The sequence below is a fragment of the Diabrotica virgifera genome, chromosome 4, assembly GCF_917563875.1.
Source record: "Diabrotica virgifera virgifera chromosome 4, PGI_DIABVI_V3a".
NCBI lineage: Eukaryota > Metazoa > Arthropoda > Insecta > Coleoptera > Chrysomelidae > Diabrotica > Diabrotica virgifera.
In genome coordinates, this window is record NC_065446.1 from 193092191 (window position 1) to 193102053 (window position 9863).

Sequence of the window (9863 nt, forward strand, 5' to 3'; positions counted from 1 at the left end):
GATAGTTGATATCAATGGAAAACAAATGTGACCTTGCAAGCTCAGAAATTAAATTGTCGATAAAATTAAAATTTTTAGCAAAAATTACGTTGTGTTAAATGATTCAGAATTCGCTTTCGCTAAGAAATTCTAGCTTATCTGAAAAATGTTACGTGCAACAAAACCGAGAAAATGGAGAAACCAGAAAACGCTGTCGAGTATGAGAAGTTTATCACTACGGATCTGAAACACGAACCTGCGTCAGCGTCAATATTGGGGAAATCTCCAATAAAAATCTCAATGTGTATCAATTGTAAGGCCTAACTTTTATTTATTCTATAGGGATGAAAGAAAGAAAATATCAGTTAGCCGTAATATATTATATGCTAATATATTAGTTGAATTACCAATACAGTGAGTTTTAAGTTCACCTCTTCTGTAAAGAAATATATCAAAAAGGATAAATATATAAAAAAACATTTTTTTGTTGGGGAAGAAAAGACCTTTCGTTGGAGAGAAAAAATTTAAAACACTTTACCTAAGAATATATGGCTTGGTAGCAATCTAATGAAGTCCAGCTCTGGGAACCAAATTCACACAGTAATGAAAGTATCTACCTACCTATATTTTTTTATACGAGTATAAGTGGTGGCCACCATATTTTTTAAGAAAATTATGAGCGCATGAATAATATTAAAAAAATGGTGGAGTTTCTTACAAGAAAGAAAGAATTATCATATACTGATAATACTGATAGTGAAATGAAAGATAACGTAGTGGAAGTTGTCAGTACGAGTGATAGAATGATGTCAGTGAAATTTGTAATTGATAAACAGGTATTGAATGTTGTGTGTGTGTAGGCTCCTCAAACAGGTCTGGGTGAGAATGAAAGAAGAGCTTTCTATGACCAATTAGGAGACGTCCTGAGTGATATTCCGTCAGAGGAGAAAGTTATAATAGGAGGTGATTTCAATGCACATGTGGGACAAGCCAAGGCATGATACGAAGCAATACATGGGGATTAGGCTTTGGAACTAGAAATGAAGCTGGAGATGACATGCTTGAATTAGCAACAGCATTGGATATGGCGATTGTTAACACATTCTTTAAAAAGAGAGAAACTAAACTTAATACCTACAAAAGTGGACAACATCAATCCCAAATAGACTACTTCGTGATAAGGAAAGAAGACCTACGTGAATGCAAGGACTGCAAGGTAATAGTTAGTGAGACAGTAAGCCAACAACATAAGCTGCTTGTTCTGGACATCGAAGTAAAAAGCGAAACTAAACAAAAATATCGGAGAGGACCACAAAAAATTAAGTGGTGGCTGCTAAAAGATGAGAAAGAAAGTCAATTCAGGAGAAGAATAGTAGAAATAATATGTTGGAACATGAAAGGAAGCCCTAATACAATTGGGAGAAAAATGGCCAGTAGTATTAGAGAGACTGCTATTGAAATACTTGGGAAAACGCCAGGAAAAATGTTTGAGGATAAAGAGACTAGGTGGTCAAACGAAGTACCAGGAAAAATAAAAGAGAAGAGAAAATTATATAAAAAGTGGCAAGAAGCCAGATCCGACACAAATCTTCAAAACTATATGGTGGCGAAAAAGGAAGCGAAAGTAGCAGTATCAAAAGCCAAGGCAGAAGCGTATTCAAACCTATACGATCAACTTGATACCAGGGAAGGCGAAACGAAGATATATAAAATAGCCAAACAGACAGCAAAGAAAGCAAAAGATTTTAATCAGATTAGATGTATCCGGGATGAAAATAATAAAATACTAGTTCACGGAAGGAATCTCAAAAAGAGATGGAGAAAGTACTTTGACAGCTGATTAAATGAAGAATTTGACAGACAGCCTGTAGAGTCAACGGAGACAGTAGCAGAAATGGTCACCAAAATAACAAACGAGGAAGTGGCCCAAACGCTTCAAAAAATAAAGAAAGGAATAGCGGTAGGACCAGATGATATTCCTTGTGAAGTATGGAGAGCATTGGGAGAGACAGGAACAAGGTGGCTAGCAGGTCTATTTAATAGAATTATGGAAGTTGGACAAATGCCAGACGAATGGAGAAGCAGTATACTGGTAACGGTTTACAAAAACAAGGGAGATATACAACAATGTACAAACTACAGGGCTATAAAACTGGTTAGCCACACCATGAAAATATGGGAAAGAGTAATTGATAGACGGATACGTGGAGAGACCGAAATATCCGAGAATCAATTTGGCTTTATGCTGGGCAGATCAACAACAGATGCAATTTTTATTTTAAGGCAGTTAATGGAAAAATACAGGGGTAAAGAAGCAAACGCTCATATGGTATTCATTGATCTTGAGAAAGCATATGATAGAGTTCCTCGAAAGATTCTGTGGTGGGCACTCAATAAGAAAAGAGTCCCTGGTGAATATGCAAAGATTGTGAGGGATATGTATGAGGGAGTAACGACTAGTCTTAGGACAGGTGTGGGAGAGACTGATAAATTTCATGTGAAAGTAGGATTGCACCAAGGCTCTGTGCTTAGTCCGTATTTATTCTCATTATTTTTGGACCAGATAACAGCGCAACTACAGGGTAACATTCCATGGTGCTTAATGTATGCTGATGATGTGTTAGTAGGAAATAGTGAAAGAGACTTGGAACAAAAACTGGAACAGTGGAGCCAAGCTCTGGAGGATAAAGGTTTAAAATTTAGTAGGACAAAAACAGAATATTTGGAATGTTCATTTAAAGATGGAGTTACTACAAATAAAATGGTATCTTTGGATGGTGAACTGATTGTAAAAAGCCATGGTTTTTAGTACCTGGGATCGGTATTACAGAGTAATGGAGAAATAGATGGAGATGCATGTAGTAGAATTAGGGCTGGATGGATGAAGTGGAAAGAAGCGAGTGGTGTGTTCTGTGACAGAAAAATTACAATAAAGCTGAAGGGAAAATTCTATAAAACAGCCATAAGACCGGCTAGGATGTACGGAACTGAATGTTGGGCAGTGAAAAAGAAAGAGGAACAATGAACACATGTGGAGGAAGTAAGAATGCTTAGAGGGATGAGTGGAGTGACAAAGAAGGATAAAATTAGAAATGAGTATATTAGGGGAAGTCTAGGTGTGGCACCAATTGATGCCAAAATGAAAAAGCATAGGTTAAGATGGTTTGGTCATGTTCAATGTCGAGACGTTAATCACCCAATACAAAGAATAGCTGAAGTGCTGATTCCTGGAAGGAGTAGGAGAGGAAGACCCAAGAAGACCTGGCAGGACAGGAGAGGACAGATAAGGCAGGGCATGTTGGTAAAGGGGATTGATATTGATATGACCCAAGATGGAATTGTGTGGAGAAATGCAATTAGGGAGTCGACCCCGCATAGGGATAAGGCAAAGAAAGAATTATGGTGGAGTTTCTTTATAAATTTAATTTCAAAAAACTTGAGTACTGGTAACTCAAAAATAGTAAAAAAATGCTTTCCACTTGAAGTTAGAACAACTGTCTGAACTTGCTGCCTCACTAATAGCGAAAAAATACACTGGGCTGCTTTTAACTATAGAAACATAACACCGTCGTAGGTAAAACTTTACGTCAACGTAGCTCAAAGACTAATCCATACAAAAATTGAAGCAGTTGGTAGCAGGTATAATAATTACACACCACTTGAAGGTACACAGATGGTGTTCTAGAAATCTTTTATAAAACACGTTTTACAACAAAATATATGTTCGGCAAGGTAGGACATACCGAATGTCAATGCTTAAGGGTTATTCTAAAAATGACGAAAGACTACATAGAATCGTTGTTCGAAATACACTTCGATAATTGTTTAGGGCTGTAAATTAAAATGAGCTGTTGCGTCAAATATAATATTTTGAACAGTTATGAATAATTATCTCAGCTATACAAATATCGATAAAATATGGAGTTTACTAAACTACCTACATAGGCTAAAATAGGCTGGACATATTCTTAGGATGTCCGATAATGACCAAAAGAAGAGATTGATATTTTCAAACGTAAAGGGCAGAAGAAGTAGAGACTAAGTGCGTAAAAGGCGGACAGATAATCCAGAAGAAAGTGTTAAGCTTTTAGGGAGCAGAAGATGGACAGATGTTGTTAGGAATCGCCGTAAGTGGCGTCATCTCTGCCTAGGGGAAAAAACTAACGGGGCTGTGCTACTAATTTCCTCCTAGAGCGCCAAACCCTCGTGACTACCTGTCGAATTTGAGTAAATTATTGTACGTACTTACAGTTTAGAGGATTTTGCGGTGTGTAGGAGACTGATTCTGTTTTCTTTTCTTGTGGAGGTGAAATTATACACTGCACTGAATTTTATCTGATGTACCAATTTATTAAATAAATTATTTACAAATTTTGTAAACATAAAAATTATGAAAAAACACTTAACTTGATGAAACTACTTTGCTCTTGTAATATTTTAAATGAGAGAGAATGAAAAATTTACTCTTAGACGAGAAATTAACGTACAAAACGGTGAAAATTGCTGAGAGTGAGAGAGTTGAGTGGCGTTACTTGCTTCCAACTTTTTGGAGAGGGCGGAAGTGGAAGTGATTTTTCGGAAGTAAGTGGAAATGAGATTTTTTTGAGGGACCGGACGTTTTGGAAGTGGCCTTTGACAATATAAATATTCAGACATTTATAATTCTATTGTTGGTTTTCCAACACTGCCAGCAGGCCAATATCCACAATAGATTATCCAGGTCCAGTCAATTAGGTCGCCCACGTCTTCTCAACTGTCATCAATACGACTAACTTCACGCTTAACGTTGATACGAGAATTACAAAAAAAAAATATGCATTGATTTCCAGATCCCGTAATTTTTTGAGGTTACAAAGTGAGTACAAAGACGTACATATTTCTTTTTTTGTAACTACAGCTTCAATTTACCGTACACTTCTCGTAGACTCTGCCGATAAGGTCGAATCGAGTTGAGAAAACCTGGTGTGCCCCAGTCAATTGAAGGGCTCGGGGCAATAAGGGACCTAAGCCACATTTTTTGAAATTTGAAGATTTTAGTAAAACTGGCTCTGTAACAATGATCTCAAGCCACCAGCGAAGTTTTACGGCTATTGGGCAATAGATGTGCCCACCAGGCTATGACGACCTTGTTGCCGACTTGCAAAATCATGGAAAATTTTTAAGCAAGAACGTCATAAGCCACAGTAAAATCAACATGGCGACACGGTGTCGAAGAGTGTTGAAAGAAAAACAATTATTTTATAAGGAAAAATACAGTAGTTCAGGTTCGGATTTTGACTCTGACGATTCTGTAAAGGATCGAGAATATTCTCCGCACACGAGTTCCAGTGAAAGTGATGAATCTTCTCCGAAAAAGGTAAGTAAACATTTTAGTGGCTTGAGACCTTCTTGCTGTAGGATATGTGGCTTGTGTCTTAATAAGTTATAATAACAATAAATTGACTTTTTTAGTAAAACGTAGCCATAAATAACCTGTTTTAAATTTTTTATTGATAAAGAGCCATTAAGACTAATATTCTATTTAAATTCGTTTGTTAATAACACGTTTTAAGACCAAAAAAGTATTTTATTTAGTAGGTGGCTTGGTCCCTTCTTGGTTCGATAGCGAACACCCAAATTCCATATTCATTAAACATACCCTAAATGGAGCGTTTGATGAAGTAAATGTTGGTAAGAGTGTTGTAAAGTTTGGTGACAACAAAAAGCTTAAAAAATATATATATGGAGGACCAATAGTACTGAGCATCAAAAAAATTCAGGATATAAAGAAACATTTTTTACAATATATTCCTCTCGTAAACCAGCAGTTTAACCTCAGTATTATTGGAATCAGTACAAGTAACATTGAACAAGACTATAACCAAGTTGATGAAGCAGAGGAAGTAGACAAGGATGATGAAACCGATTTTTTTTTAATAAAAAATAAAATTGTAGGTTTATTCTTGATTTTAGAATGATTCATTTTGTTATTTTCAAAAAGGTCATAAGCCACATTTATTTGTTTAATAAATGTTTTCTTAACAAATGCAGTTTCATTTTGTATGTTTCTTTGAAAAAATATATTTAATAATTTATTATGCATGTAAGGAATTAAGGTAAACATTATAAAATATAAAAATATGATTTCAGGATTTAGTCAAAAACTTTAAACGTGATTTACTCAAAACTTTTCAAATGAGGCTTAGGTCCCTTATTGCCCCGAGCCCCAGTCAATTATGATGATCAATAAAAATATTGGTTTCTTAACGTATTATCATACTAAAAAATTAACTAAATCAAAATAAAATAAAAGTAAAATAAGAAAATCTACGGTTTCGTTTTGATTAAAATCTGTCTTCCTCCATCCCCCGATAGTACTATTTCTAGGTCTACCTGTTGTCAAGGAGGCTCTGAGATAGACAGATTTTAATCAAAACGAAACCGTAGATATTCTTATTTTATTTGCTAATGCCATATAGAGTACACAGACTCGTTTCGTACGGGTTCTATGAACTGCAACATGGAATGTTTTTCTAGCGGTGCCAGTTGGTATGGTTATACCTGGGTAAAGAGACAACTTGAATCGAGTCGAAATTCATTTTACTAAAATAAAAGTGCTCATCAATCATCAATTTTGAGCCTTGATGTGACGTGTGGAAGAAACAAAATCTTATACTATACTTATTATACAGGGTGTATGAGAAGTAGCGGGACGGTCGAATATTTCGTCAAATCAACATCGGCTCGAGTGGTGGGAAAACCTCATTTTCCTTGCAGATTAGGATTCTACGGAAAAAAGTAAACAAGTTTTATCTGACCTTTTTTTCGAATACTGATACTTGGCTCTGTACTCACAGAAAAACATATAGGTACCAACATATCGCACCCTCAGTGCAAGACTGCAGTAACTCAAAATTTTATGAAAATGAAGTAATCATGGAATTAGATTGTAAACATGCATATCTATCCCCTGTAAAACTTTAGTAACTTTCAATTGGTTAATGGGCTAAATATTACAACAACAACAGTTTAACTATTTTGCGTTTTTGAACATAAGTTCCGTGCAAAACTGTGGTAACTCTAATGTAACAGAGTTACAACAGTTTTGCACGGAACATTGCAACGGATTCGATAACAAGCAATGAAAAAGTAAGATATTTGTTATTTTAATATCTACAGTAAAACCTGTCAATAACGGTCACTAAAAATGACAGAACTATTGGCCAATGTAAAAATCCACAAATTTTGGTTTGGAGAACTTTGAAACTGGCCGGCTAGTTCAGGTGGCCGGTTTTGACAGGTGGCCGTTAACACAGGTTTTACTGTGTACCTGTGGTGTTTAATTTTAATATACAGCATTTAATTTTATTCATATATATTATGTCTACGTAATCCATTAACGGCTGAGACAATAAACAAAGATTTTCGAGACCAATCTATTCATGTAGATTTTATGTCCTTTGTGTGATACAGTAAAACCTGTGTTAACGGCGACCTGTCAAAACCGGCCACCTGAACTAGCCGGCCAGTTTCAAAGTTCCTCAAACCAAAATTTGTGGATTACAAAACCTGGTATTAGCAACCACCTTTTTATATCGGCCAATAGTTCTATCATTTTTAGTGACCGTTATTGACAGGTTTTACTGTAAAAATATTTTGACAAAAGATGATGTACGAGAAGAGAACAACAACTATGGTAAAACCTGTCAGCAACAACTACGGTAAAACATGTTAGCAACGGCCACTAAAAATGAAAGAACTATTGGCCGATATAGAAAGGTGGCCGGTATTGCCAGTTTTTGTAGTCTAGATATACATAATTGGTTTGGGGAATTTTTAAACTGGTCGTTAGTACAGGTGGCCGATGTTGGCAGGTGGCCGGTAACACAGGTTTTACTGTAAAAGTAAATGACATTTATGACACATTGTGTCTACACTTTTTACAGTTTTCTCCGTGCAAAACTGTTGTAACTTTGAAATTCTAATACTAAATGTGTAGTGATTAACAATTTTTTCCGTGCAAAGGTGTTGTAATTTTGAAATTCCTAATTTTTTTTTGCATTAATATTATTTTATTTAAATTTCTATTTTTGGTTAATGTAATATAGGCTGAAAAGCATGCAAAATCATAATTAAATGTTAATTTTTCTTAAAACTTATGTCTTATTTCACCGATATTAGCAAGAAAATAAACAAAATCGTCTTTATCTCGAAACTTACTTATTTTGACTTACTGCAGTCTTGCACTGAGGGTGCGATATATATCCGAAATCTGTAAACTAATTTTTGTGATACTTCATAAAGTTTTTTAAGAATGTTTTGCAGAATCGGAATCTGAAATATACAATGGGAGTTCCTATTAAAAATTTTTAATTTATCCTCCCACCCCACCCTCAGGAATTAGGGTGGGTGTACATTGTACATGTTTGGTGTTATTCGATAAACTTTTGAAATATATTAAAAAATTGTTTTTAATTTTACTAATAAACTAACTAAGTTACTAGTAAACTAATATAAAATGAAATAAAAATGTCTACCATTTTCATTCAGTTGCAATGCGAAGGCAAAATTGTCTTATTTTTGACTTAGAACAGAGAACGCAAACCGGAACTCTAAATCGACGATTTTCGACTCTAATTGGAGTCATCATCAGAGAGGCGTAGGTTTGCGGCTCTCTGCCCCAAGTGACGAAACTCCTAGAGCTTATCCCCGCATTAAAACTGACGTTTATGGAGTAGGTGTCTAGCGACATCTGGCAACTGAAAGTCAAAATTTTCAACCTAATAGAAATATTAAAAATATTAAAAAAGGATAAAAATATCCCTAAAAGATATTTAATTAAAAACTTATTGTACCAATTTCCTGGTAACACCTCTATGGCTTCTAAGAATTCAAAAACTTACAATTAGTCTGTTTAGCTGGTAAATTGCAACGGAAAATGGACCTAGTTATTTAGAGGAGTAAAACTAATATAAAATGAAATAAAAATGTATACCATTTTTATTCAGTTGCAATGCGAAGGCAAAATTGTCTTATTTTTCACTTAGAACAGAGAGCGCAAACCAGCACTCTAAATCGACGATTTTCGAGAGTATAATTGGAGTCATCATCAGGGAAGCGTAGATTTGCTGCTCTCTGCCCCATTAGGATCTTAAATATAAAATGAGAGTTTCTTATAAAAATTTTAAAGTTTTCCTCCCACCCCACCGTCAGTAATTAGGGTGGGTGTACATGTTTGGTGTTATTCGATAGATTTTTTAAATATATTAAAAAAGTGTTTTTAATTTTTTCATTTTTTTAGATCAATTTTTCACAAATGTAGTACTCGAGATATTAGATAGTCTCCCAAATTTTCCTGGGATATAAGAATATATCGTTTTTTTTTTTCAATTATGGCGCCATCTATCTCTAACTAGAAAAAATGTCTCGATTAAAAGTTACGATGCTTTGTTTTTAAACCAGGAGGAGTAAACAAAAAACAAACAGATTGAGATCCACGAAATTCACTAGAAAAATCACCAAATATAATATCTTCTTTTTTTGTTAATCATCTCGGCTTTCGACGTTGAACGTTCGACTTTAGCTACGTATTCCATACGAATACGTCGCTAAGGAATTCTAGAGACAACAACTGTTTTTATGGTTTACTGTAAAGAGACCGAAATCATTAGACCGAAAGCAGTAGACCGAACTCATTAGACCGAAAAGCACTTTACCGAAAGCTCACTAGACCGAACAGCAGAAGACCGAAAAGTAGTTCTTTTTAGTTGTCGCAGTAAAAGAGATAAGACTAATGTAATTACAACTAAATGCTTTTGGATGGTTATTATAAATAGTTAAAATAGTGTTAACGTCACTCTACCCTGAATTTATTTTTACCTTCACTAATTTGTTTAACGGATGAA